This window comes from Leptidea sinapis, chromosome 16 (genome assembly GCF_905404315.1).
Source record: "Leptidea sinapis chromosome 16, ilLepSina1.1, whole genome shotgun sequence".
In the NCBI taxonomy this organism is placed as follows: Eukaryota; Metazoa; Arthropoda; class Insecta; order Lepidoptera; family Pieridae; genus Leptidea; species Leptidea sinapis.
The window spans coordinates 1,917,488-1,928,762 of NC_066280.1; the positions used below are offsets into that span (position 1 = coordinate 1,917,488).

The window sequence follows — 11,275 nt, forward strand, 5'->3', positions numbered from 1 at the left end:
ACAAAACTCGACTCTAATGCCACTGTAATCGCATACAATTTAATCGAATGGAATCCTGTGCACCTTTAGAACGAGGCGTATTACTCTTAACCGAAAATGGCTTTGTATGCAGCTTATAATAACGTTTTAGTTAAATACTGTTCAACTTACTAAACGAATGACAAAAGGAAATATGCATTTAAATAAGATAATAAGAAATCTTATCATTTATATATAAATTATTGCATTTTGCATGTTTAACATATCTAATATTAGTTAAATTAACAAACCGAACCGATACTATCGACTTAACAATAAATTTGCAATATTTTGTGTTATTACAATTATCTATCATAAATTGATACAACTAGAAACTAGATGTTGCCAATTCCACGTCCACATTTAGCACAAACGCGTACATTATTATGTCATTACAATAAATATGATTAGTTTATACTTATAAGTGTATGTTCTGTACTATATACTGTGTATTGATGTACTCTACACGTGTATTAAGTTTCCACTGCGTTTCAATGCAAACGTTATAATAATATTCATTTATAGTCCATAGTTTCTCAAACTTATTTTGCTCACAGCCCACTTTGAGAATATGTTTTTTTTACTAGAGTATTTTCGTGTATTTTTTTTCCCTTTTTAGACTATATTTTTTAATCTACCCATGCCCCATCTGCGCCATTTCAATGCCCCCTAATTTTCTCTGGGTCTTCTACTGCCCCCCCTGAAAGTCTCAAACGCCCACGTCTCAAAATGTTTGCTAAATCTTTACAAAGAGAATACTTCCCAATCTCACAGTAATTCATATATTGCAATGAATTGAATACTCAAAACAAGAGATTTTTGAAGAATTATAAGATCTTTAAGAATTGGTCAAAGATAAATTGTAATTCTTTTTATTTATTAGCAGCCTACATGGGCATGAAGTAAAGTGAAAAAAGGACACACAATTGATAGAAGTTACATCACTAATGTTTTGGTAATTTATTCGTTTTTCATTTCAATTAATTAATATTCAATGCATTTCATTATTTTATTAGTTTATTTGTAGAGTTTTCCTAGAATAACTAAATACTCAAGCGGTAGTAGTACTAGTAGTATGAGACTTTGTGATATGTGAAAGATTTATTTTAATAATTTGAGGTCACACTATCCAATGAGACAATAAAAGTGTAAATGTGAACAGTGAGTTAGCGACATCGCTCACAACTCTCAACTCACTTTCTTTAAACCTTCTTAAAATTCACAACTTTCTTACGAGCGACCGCTCTCTAAATACTTATATTACGTTCCATGCAATTGTATTATAATTTAAAGCATTGCTAACACGGACTTGTAATCATTCCAACGAACAATGAATACAATATTAACAGACAATTAAATAAATCCGACATGCAGAACGTTGATAAAATATTAATGAATTGAACCAAAGAAGGCGTTAGGACATTTTCCTTGTGTAAAACACAGCGCTAGTTGATATCTAACAATAATAGTGACCTATAAAATGTAGAGGACATTAAGTGATAACGAGAGATCAGAGATGTGACGAATTGACATTAAGTGGCGGTCTTGTGACAGTTGGTGTACCAGTTCGTCCCGGGGTTCGTCCCAGATGTGTGTTTGCAACGCTCCCGGCAAGTTTGCGTATTGGCAAACTTGTAATCTGTAAATGCACTATCTGGTACGACACCCAGGGACGTTGTTCAACGTACAACACAACCATTCAACATCTACTATTACGAACTTTAAGTGTTTTTTTGCCATTACATTTTATTCAGTTTTAGCTTTACATTATCTGTTATCGTATATTTTATTATATTTTAATGTTACCTTTTAGTTATTATTTATTTATTGGAATGCTTTTATATTTGTGTTTATGATTGTATTATTTATAATTGTATTACAGCTTTTAATTTGTTTTGATTGTTTTATTTTTAATCAAGCCTCATTTTACAAGTCACAACATACTCGTAATGCTTAAGATTAGCTACCTATTATTGGGATAATAACAGTTTATGCTACAGGTCCAAGTTCCCAATATAACCTTCGAATAGTAATTATCTTTGGCTCTCTCTCTAGATGCAAACAATGTTCTTAATAGCCAATAAATAGCCAGTAATAGAAATCTAAAGCCTTGAATGCAATTGTAGTAACGCTAGATATTATTATACTTGATACTATAATATTCTAGCATTAATTATTATTTTTTTCCTGTTTATATTTCAATTAATATTCATATTTCTCAGTCTTTTAGAAAGTAAAACTACATTAGATACATTTTAATCTATAAAATTCTAAATGCTTTGTTAATAATTTTACGTTCTGGCATCAGTATAACCTAAAACTAGAGTCGTACCTACTTTATGGCGATAGAACATCCCGGCACAATAAACTGTGCGCTGTTTTTTTTTAATTAGCGATTGAGTAATGGTCTAATGGAATAACATAAGAAATGTGACAGATGGCAGTAACAGAGACTTGCATTGTCGAAAATGAATTGTAAAAAATGCGTTGACAATCTTTGAAGAATTAGCCGTTTTATTTCGTCATTATTATTGTATCGTATTTTAAACTGAGTTCGTAAAAAGAACAGATGATGCACTAGCCCTGTGCCATTTTACAGTTGCTTTTTTTCATCAAAAAAATTGAGATTGGTTTTTTTTTATTGCATTATATTTATTTACATAGTATCTTGAATTTTCTATATTATTTTTCTATTATAATAATAGTTCTTGATATTTTCACTTCCAGCTTCACCATAGTAAAATGCCATACCATCAAATATTTTTCCTACATTTTTTTTATTTATTGGATATTGGGATTCAGAAATAGGGAAGTTTGATTAGGGAAAGTGATTTCAGCAAGTTTAACAGTATCACGTCCCTTAGTCTACCTAATGATGTTGAGATTGAATTATACAAAATTTCAATCCCTTTATTTTCTACCATATCATCAAGAAAGTATCTTCTACGTAAGACCAAATGGTGGAATTGAACTACGCGTTTCCCAGGTTGATGGGACATGGGTACCTACAGAAAGATTGCGGACACTTACGTAGAAAGCCGGCAACACTACCACAATATGGTAATAGAACAATACTTTATAATTGAGCGCTCGAATCGACGCACGCACACATAGACACGATTTTCACGGCTGCTAAGCAATCTTGGGAAGACAAAGCTATTGTTGCCACGCCGTACGCCGCCGAGATTGGTTACTGTCCGAGTTAAATGAGATACGCCGCGCCGTCCGTGATTTTAATCTTTTTGTATGCACCAACCCAGAGGAAGTTATAAATTTCAAGAAGAACGCTGAGTTGCTCTACTGTTCTATTACGTGTATTGTGACGCTACTGTGGTTCCTCAGGTGTACCAAGGGCATAAGCGACGTAGATCATTTGCCATAAAGTGGCATCTACCATTTAAATATTTTAGCCCAAAAGACAGCCTCATTAGGCCTAGAAATACTTACTTAATGATCTACTTGACCTCGTAGCGTAGTACACTTCTGTTAAAAAAATTGATAATATTATAGTTTGCAATTCACCAGACATCACCTATTGCCGTAGTATGATAATATTCCAACACCAGCTTTAAAGTACAGAATAACCTAAATTCTTTTTTTATAAGAATTATCTACGAGACGAGGAAGACGTTCCTCTGATCGTTAGAAATACGCTCATTACATTGTAGTGACACTCAGTATACTCAATTAAACGCAAAATCTAAGCAGAGTTGCAATTGCAAATTCACTTTGAGACATAAAATGTTAAGTCGCATTTGCCCAGTAGGTTCAAAGCTCGGCGCCTTCTAAACTCAAACACAACACTGGTTGCACATTACTGCTTGAGGGCAGAAAAGACAACGCTATGGAATCTAGCTGGCGTTCTCCAAAGCAGCCTCCCACTAGTAAGAAGTACTCTTCTGTTAGTGTTGGTTTTTTTTGGAAGAGGAGAACAAACAAGCTTACGAGTCACCTGATGTTAAGTGATCACCGCCGCCTACATTATTTTACAAGAAAAATCGCATGAGCGTTGCCGGCATTTTAGAAAAGTATACGTGCTTTTTTTGAAAGGTTGGTTGTACGTGGAAGAGAGTTCCTTAAAATCGGCAATGTGGAGGAACGTCCCACAGATGGTGGATATGATATGGTAATTGTGGTTCATAGTTATAAGGAGACGCCAATCGAAAGAAACGAAAAATGTAAAGTAAATGTTATTTCCCCAGTAGACTTATTTGGAAATCAAGGACTAATAATTAATGTATATATAAGGGAATTTTCAGACTCTTTTGAGAGCACCATTGAAACTCTTATTCTTGTCTGTGATGCAGCTTAAATTTAAAATAAATTAAAGAGAAGACCATAATACAACAATATAAACTCACTCGCTATATCAATTCTGGGCTCACTGGAACTGGGAACTATATTATATAATTCTAAAATTAAACCTCAAAATTTTTTGAGTCAAAGTCAAATAAACTTAATTCAAACAGACTTAAACTAAGCGCTGCATTAAAAATATTTAACTAAAATTACTGAATCTATCATATGTTCGAAATAAGTAGAGCTCGAGATCTAAGAACATACAAGAAACTCGACGGCCAGTCTTTTAAATATCAATGAGTATTTTACAATAACAGAAATATACTTACATAGTTAGTTTTTAAGGTGCTGCATCCAATATATGAATCATGTACCAAGGTAAAAAGCGTTTTATATATCGTCATTTGTTTCACTTCCGACGTAGAATAAATCGATGAGTTTTCGATTTTGTTTTTATACTATCTACTTTTAAATTTCAAGAACCTCGTGCATAAGGTTACCCGTGGCCTAAATGACCAGATAGATATTGAGAGGGAACGAACAGCGCCGACAGTCCGATGTAACATGTTAGCTCGCAGTTTTGCACGTTGTAGCAAACAAGTTAAAATATTTTTTTCAATTAAATTTCGGCTAATTACCAGGTTCGAAGGACCAATTACACTCAGTAGAATATCAACGCTCTGCCGGTCTAATTAACAAAGAATTTAGGATGCGAATGGGGCTGCTTTCTTCCGCAGTGTATCTGATGTCTTCACGTCTATATGCAAGTCTATGGTTCCAACTCCAATTCCATCCCGGAAATCTGTAGCAGGGGGATACGATTCCAATAGCCTTAACCTGATCGGATTTGGTACGGCCGAAAAGTCGAACGCGTCCGGTAGCGAATATTCGATAGTGTGTCACATTGTCCATCGCGAAAAATTATTATTATTACCGTCCGGACCGTATCGAGTACGATGTCAGGCCAATTGGTGCGAGGCGCCCACCGGACCGACCGACCAAATCCGACCATGTGCGCAGGCTATTAGATGCATTACTGGCAACGAACTCGTCTCTTAATACTAGGATTTTCTATCATAGATATAAGATCAATATTCGACTAGCATACAATTATAGATGATATTCAATATATTTACAGTTTTGACTTTGTTGTATTATTATTAACAAACGTGTACTTTATGTTATCTTGAATGACCGCGAAACAGTATATTTTATATGATCAATGAAATTCAAAAAATGAGGCTAATACGTGCAAAAATTCACGCCGCTAAATCATTAATTCAATCTGAATCTTTTTATATGTTTAGTAATAATAATGTTTAGGTACTTAATAATGCGGGTAGCTAGCAAAAACAAAAATTAATATGTAGTCAAACAAATCGGTGAAGCCATTTAAAGTAGATTTTTTTTGTTCCAACACTACATTCTACATTGAATTAGAACAGCTGCAGTGATGGCCAGCTCAACAAGATCAGAAGACCATACTTACATGGCATTATAGAATATGTTAGTAGGTCAAGTATAAAGGTATATAGTGAAGCCTTACACCGGTAAGGTCTAGCTGTAATCTCATTTCGCACTAACGGAGTAAAAGCAGAGATTATTTATGGATGACTTATAACAAACCTTTCAAGAAAAATTAATTTGAATAGAAGATATTAAATACCACAAACTGGATTTAATCCGTCGTCGGCTAGCTACATAATAAGAAAGTGCGAAAATAGACAAAAAAATCTGTTTAAAGTAAATCTAAAAACTGATTTTTATTAAAATACACTTTGGTTTCTATCAAATTAATAATAATGGCTATAGCGTTATGTTTAAGTTACTCTTTCACTTTATTTTATTTTAATTATGACATATATGTTTTCCAGTTTTATGTGAAATAAAAATTTAAACAATTGCTTGTTTTATTTGATTTATACTGTCTTAACTATCTCTCTTCCTTCAAAACGACAAAACTATAAGGCACTTCACACACGCAGCTACACTATAAAGATGTACATTAATATCACAATACATCTCATTACATCTTTCAATAGAAATCAACAGAAGACCATACACTTATATTTTAAGTCTCTCATCTCAGAGATCTCAATACAAAGTCAGTCACGTATACCATTGAAGGGAAAGAATAGAGTGCCTGTTGTGTGTGTGATACATTAAGATAATTTAAAGCTATAGATTCCGGAATGTAATGTACAAAAATATAAATTATAGCTGCCGTGTGTGAAGCCCTTAATTGATACGTGACGGTCAAACACGGCCATAATATCTGAAAGATGAAATACCGAGAACGATCCTTTAGTTCCTCTGGTATTTCATGACGACTTCAGTTGCGGACGTCAAATCATCATTATCATCATCATCATGTCAGCTGGAAGACGTCCACTGCTGGACAAAGGCCTCTCCCAAAGATCTCCTCAATGATCGGTCCTGCGCTACCCTCATCCAACGTGTTCCGGCGATCTTGACCAGCTTGATCTGGTCCATTTTGTGAGGGCCTACCAACACTGAACTGTCTGGACGTCACATGCTTTCCCAAAAATATCCATAAGACTCTGGTTCAAGTGAAGCGCGCAGCATTTGAACATTCTATACAGGTTGTTTAAAAAATCCTGTGCTATATGTAGAGGCGTATATTGGTATCAAGTAGTAAGACGAAATAAGTACATTAAAGAATAGATAATTAACGTACCCAATTATAAATGTTTGAACAGCTCTTCTTGCGGCCATTGTATTTTTTCTCGCCCCCACACACCCATTTCATTCATGTACCTGCGAAGGGCGCGCGGCCGAGCGGTGGCAAAAACGTAAATTTGTTTCTTTCTTTCATTATTATATCCACTTGCTTAGCGTCTCTCAATCTGCCCGACGTGACCGCCACAGACTCCAATTAGTGCAACGTTTCACGAAATTGGCACGGACCGTTTTAACACCATCGTGTCAGTCTTAATCGTACCGAATACTGTAACGATCCGGGCTCTCATTTCTGGTTCCGGTTATATTGAATCTTTCATTGTATATTCAGTAAAATATTATTAAAGTTTATATTAATAAATTAAGAAGACGAATTCACCACAATCAGCTATCATGCAGATATAAAAATATATTCCGTTTATAAAATACTAAATAACAATATGCTCAAAGTGTATGAAAATGGCAGCTGCTGTGGTAAGGTATTAAATTTTCAGCCCCACTATGATGAGGTATATTATTTCACGCTTATAATATAAACAGCTGTTAGAGCTACACTTCAAAACAACATTAATCTTGAGTTAAAAAAATGGCGCAGCAACTGCTAAGTGATAAGTGTTTTACGGACACAATAATTGTTAATAATACATTACTTATTCTGTGGCAATTCTTATATTTAACCCTTTCTCTACACTACTATGGAAGCTGAGGCAAGGTACATCTGACTTTCTTGTCGTTTCTTCTTACTTACTTTTTTTTTGTACATTCGTCAACGTCGCGTCAGTCGACCTGCAAAAGTTAACGGCTTTTAGCTTGAATCAAAGGAATTCGCGAGGTGTACTTTAATCTGCAAGCAGTCGGTAATTTTACACGTGGCTGCCACTGCAATTAGCCACATAGCATTAGATCGTTTGGGACTCAAATGGCAGAGAACATAAATTAAATGAATCTTTAATTTTTAGTATGTATCGAATTATACAAGTAAATGAAGGAAAACTTTTATTTCTAGATACAATAGCAGAAAACATATTATTATGTTTATTCTGGGGCTGGCATGGATAATCTCAATAAACAAACTGATCAAAATAAATAACTATTATCGAAATAATAATTAAATTAATCAGGCTGATTTGTCTTTGCTACCTAGTACGGCTTTTAAGATAATGAGAAGACATTTAACACGAGAGATCGCTAGTATTGGAAACTAAAGATCGGTAGTCGCATACCGGACTGTCACTTTAGGAGGACGAGTTGTATTTGATACGGTGCAATATTATAAGGTAAACATGTCAATACTAGTTATAATACTAAAAAACTAATAACACTTCAATGTATTACAGCTGTCAGGATCTAATAAAATTGACACATTATTAGTTTCATTAATATACCCTTCGATTTATGGTTCCCATTCTCCAATAAAAAGTAGAAAAATGTCTTAAACGTGACATTTTCTGTCAATGTCAAAGAGAATCTCAGTCTATATAGATCTAAATTATTAGTTTAAAGAAGTTTTGTTTTTTAGTTTTAAGAAGGAAGTTTTTTTTCAACATCTAGAAATAAAATACAACAAAATTATGCAACTATAATGAAGAATGTTAATGTAAATGCGAAGTAGCTTGAAAGTTTGTTGCAATAAAGTCTATATATATGTGAAAATAAATACACTGGTCTTTATTTCATTTCAAAATACCAATTAGTTTAGATTTTACACACATCTAAAGTTCCCATAAATATGTGACGCTGTGTGACGTCACAGTTCAACACTCACTCCTTTATTTCCTTATTTAGTGGTTGTGCTTTTACATTTCGGTACAAAACATGACTTTCTTATATTTAAATAGAAAGTTTCAAACAATATATTATGCGTAATCTGTAAGCGCACACAGTACGGCGGAGTGTTGACTTATGACGTCACACGTAGCGGCACCGGCCGATCGAAACTCGCGCCATGTGCATTATGTTTTCCATTTTCTCTAGATATCTCGGAAACTAATTACAGTACAGTCGAAATATATTTTCAAAACATATTTATATTTTTATAGAGAATATCATAAGCTAAAAAGCAGCAGTCATATATATAGCTAACTGTTCGTTTTAATTAAAATGTAGTTTCAGTCTACACAAATTCTTTTTAGACTCTCACGCGATGATGGAGGGAGAGGGAGGCACTTTTGCACAGGACGCCGGGTACGGCGCCGCGGCGCCTATTTCTGCCGTGTAGCAGTAATATGTAAACATTATTGATTTCATTGTATATGTATATTCCATACAGCGAACAATTATTTTCACACCACTATATATTTAATAATCATTCGTTGAGATATTATTTTCAATCTTTACATACATAATAAAACCACCTCAATTATTTATTAAGCAATTAATTAGTGTGCAAGAAAACGACCACATCTAAAAGATAAAGAATATTTTTATAAACTCAGTAATATAAGTACCTATCAGTATTGTACTTTCAAATGTAGGTAGTTAAATGGCCTGAGTAATAAGACATTTTTAGCCGAGTACATTTTTCAAGGTGACAAGCAATTCTCGAGTATTTCTTATATATTCAATAACAAATTAACTGCGCATACACAGTTAATGTTGGTGGTATTCTATCTCTATCTGTGGTCACAGACGATCTAGCAGGCATTACAAAGTTGACAATTAGGGCAGCACTCGATGAACTTATTTTTTATAAGTATTAATTGACGAATTTGTAAGTTTCTGGTATTTCAAAAGTGTACATGCGGCCAAATTTGCATATTCCTTAGTGCAAATGAAAATATGCATTGCTCGATGACCTTCTACTGACGCTTACTCTAAGAAAATGAGATAGGAAGCATTATACAGTGTTTTGGTACCAGGCGATCATAGTTGAAGAAGAGATTGTCTTATGTATGACGAGAGTATACCTATTATTATATATATTAAGATATGTGACGTCATGCGCACGACGTATAACATACACACAAGGAGAACATAAGTATGATCTTTCATAGCGGTTGAAATCATGTGTCATCCTAGCAACATGTACCAGGACTTCATATGCAGTTTAGAGGTTTAATATGCATCGGATACAGCGAGTCTGTTGATCGACTACGGCAAATTTAATTTGAAAATGTGCAGTAGTTGGACTGTATCAACAACAAGGTCAAAAATAATCAATAATTGACGCAATTTTTCAAAGATATATTAGCTCTGAGTCTGAATAAATCTATGTAACATATACGAATAAATAGTAAAATAATTCAATCAAACTATGTATCACTATGATCATTACTAAAACCTACAATTATCCCTTTTATTATATCTCATCCCGAAATTTTACATTCGTCTCATTATCTTGAGAGTTTCACTTCACATGTTTTTTTATTACTTCCTCCATTATATTAAATATAACTAATAATGTTTATTTATAATTTTCTTTCAGGTGTAAAACTCGGGATATCATCGCAGTGGCAAGATCCTTGAGAAGATAAGGTGAAGAATTGCTTGACAAACATCGGCTGCTATCAAAAATAAATATTGGATTGCCTGCATTATAATTATTACCACTCCGAACACAATGCGAAAATCAGAAGTTGCTCCATGTAAAGGGAATAAATATTTTATCATGGAATAAGATATTTATTCCCTGTATGTAAGAATTGAAGTAACATACAAGTAATATCTCGCGCAGGTCCGACCATAATATGTGGATCATGTCCAACGTAGAGCTGCTCCAACTGTCGGAGATCTACTGCTCTGTGAAAGGCTGGAAATGGATAGGTTACTTGGCGTTTCGTATAGACGTCGCTCTATTGTGTCTCTTCTAACGCATTTATCCCATGGAGTGTAAATCCAAAGAGCTATTTGCAAATTCTTGTTGTATATGTGGCGCTCCTGTACAGTGCGATTTTCAAGGAATGTTTCTGCCACATACAACTGTGAAATGAACTTCCTTGCGCGGAACACCGCGGAATCAGTGGAAACATCCGACAGGAACGATACGACGTGGCTGCTTTTTAAAAAACCACGTAAACCATTCTATAATGCAGCGTTCCTATGGCGTTGCAGGAGAATGTGGGCGGGGGTGATCACTTAACATTAGGTGACCCATTTGACCTTCTCTGCCATAAAAAAATCCTGAATCTTGCGCTAAATATTGTATAAAATAAAAAAGGAAAAATTCATGAATATCACTCATAAAATAATTGTTGTCCTAAAATGCACATACCTTCTGGTCGGGCCGCAGGGAAAGGCAGATGAAAAGTCCCGGTGCCGA

The 11,275-nt window shown here is 34.3% G+C and overlaps 1 long non-coding RNA gene across 1 annotated transcript in view; it reads left to right on the plus strand.

Annotated features, from left to right (window-relative positions):
- The window catches only part of LOC126968612 (uncharacterized), a 54,609-nt gene extending 44,059 nt beyond the window's left edge, over positions 1–10,550 (plus strand). The window contains exon 3 of the long non-coding RNA XR_007730260.1: positions 10,442–10,550. This is a non-coding gene — a long non-coding RNA (uncharacterized LOC126968612). The remainder of the gene's footprint in view (positions 1–10,441) is intronic.
- Positions 10,551–11,275: the final 725 nt, after the last annotated feature.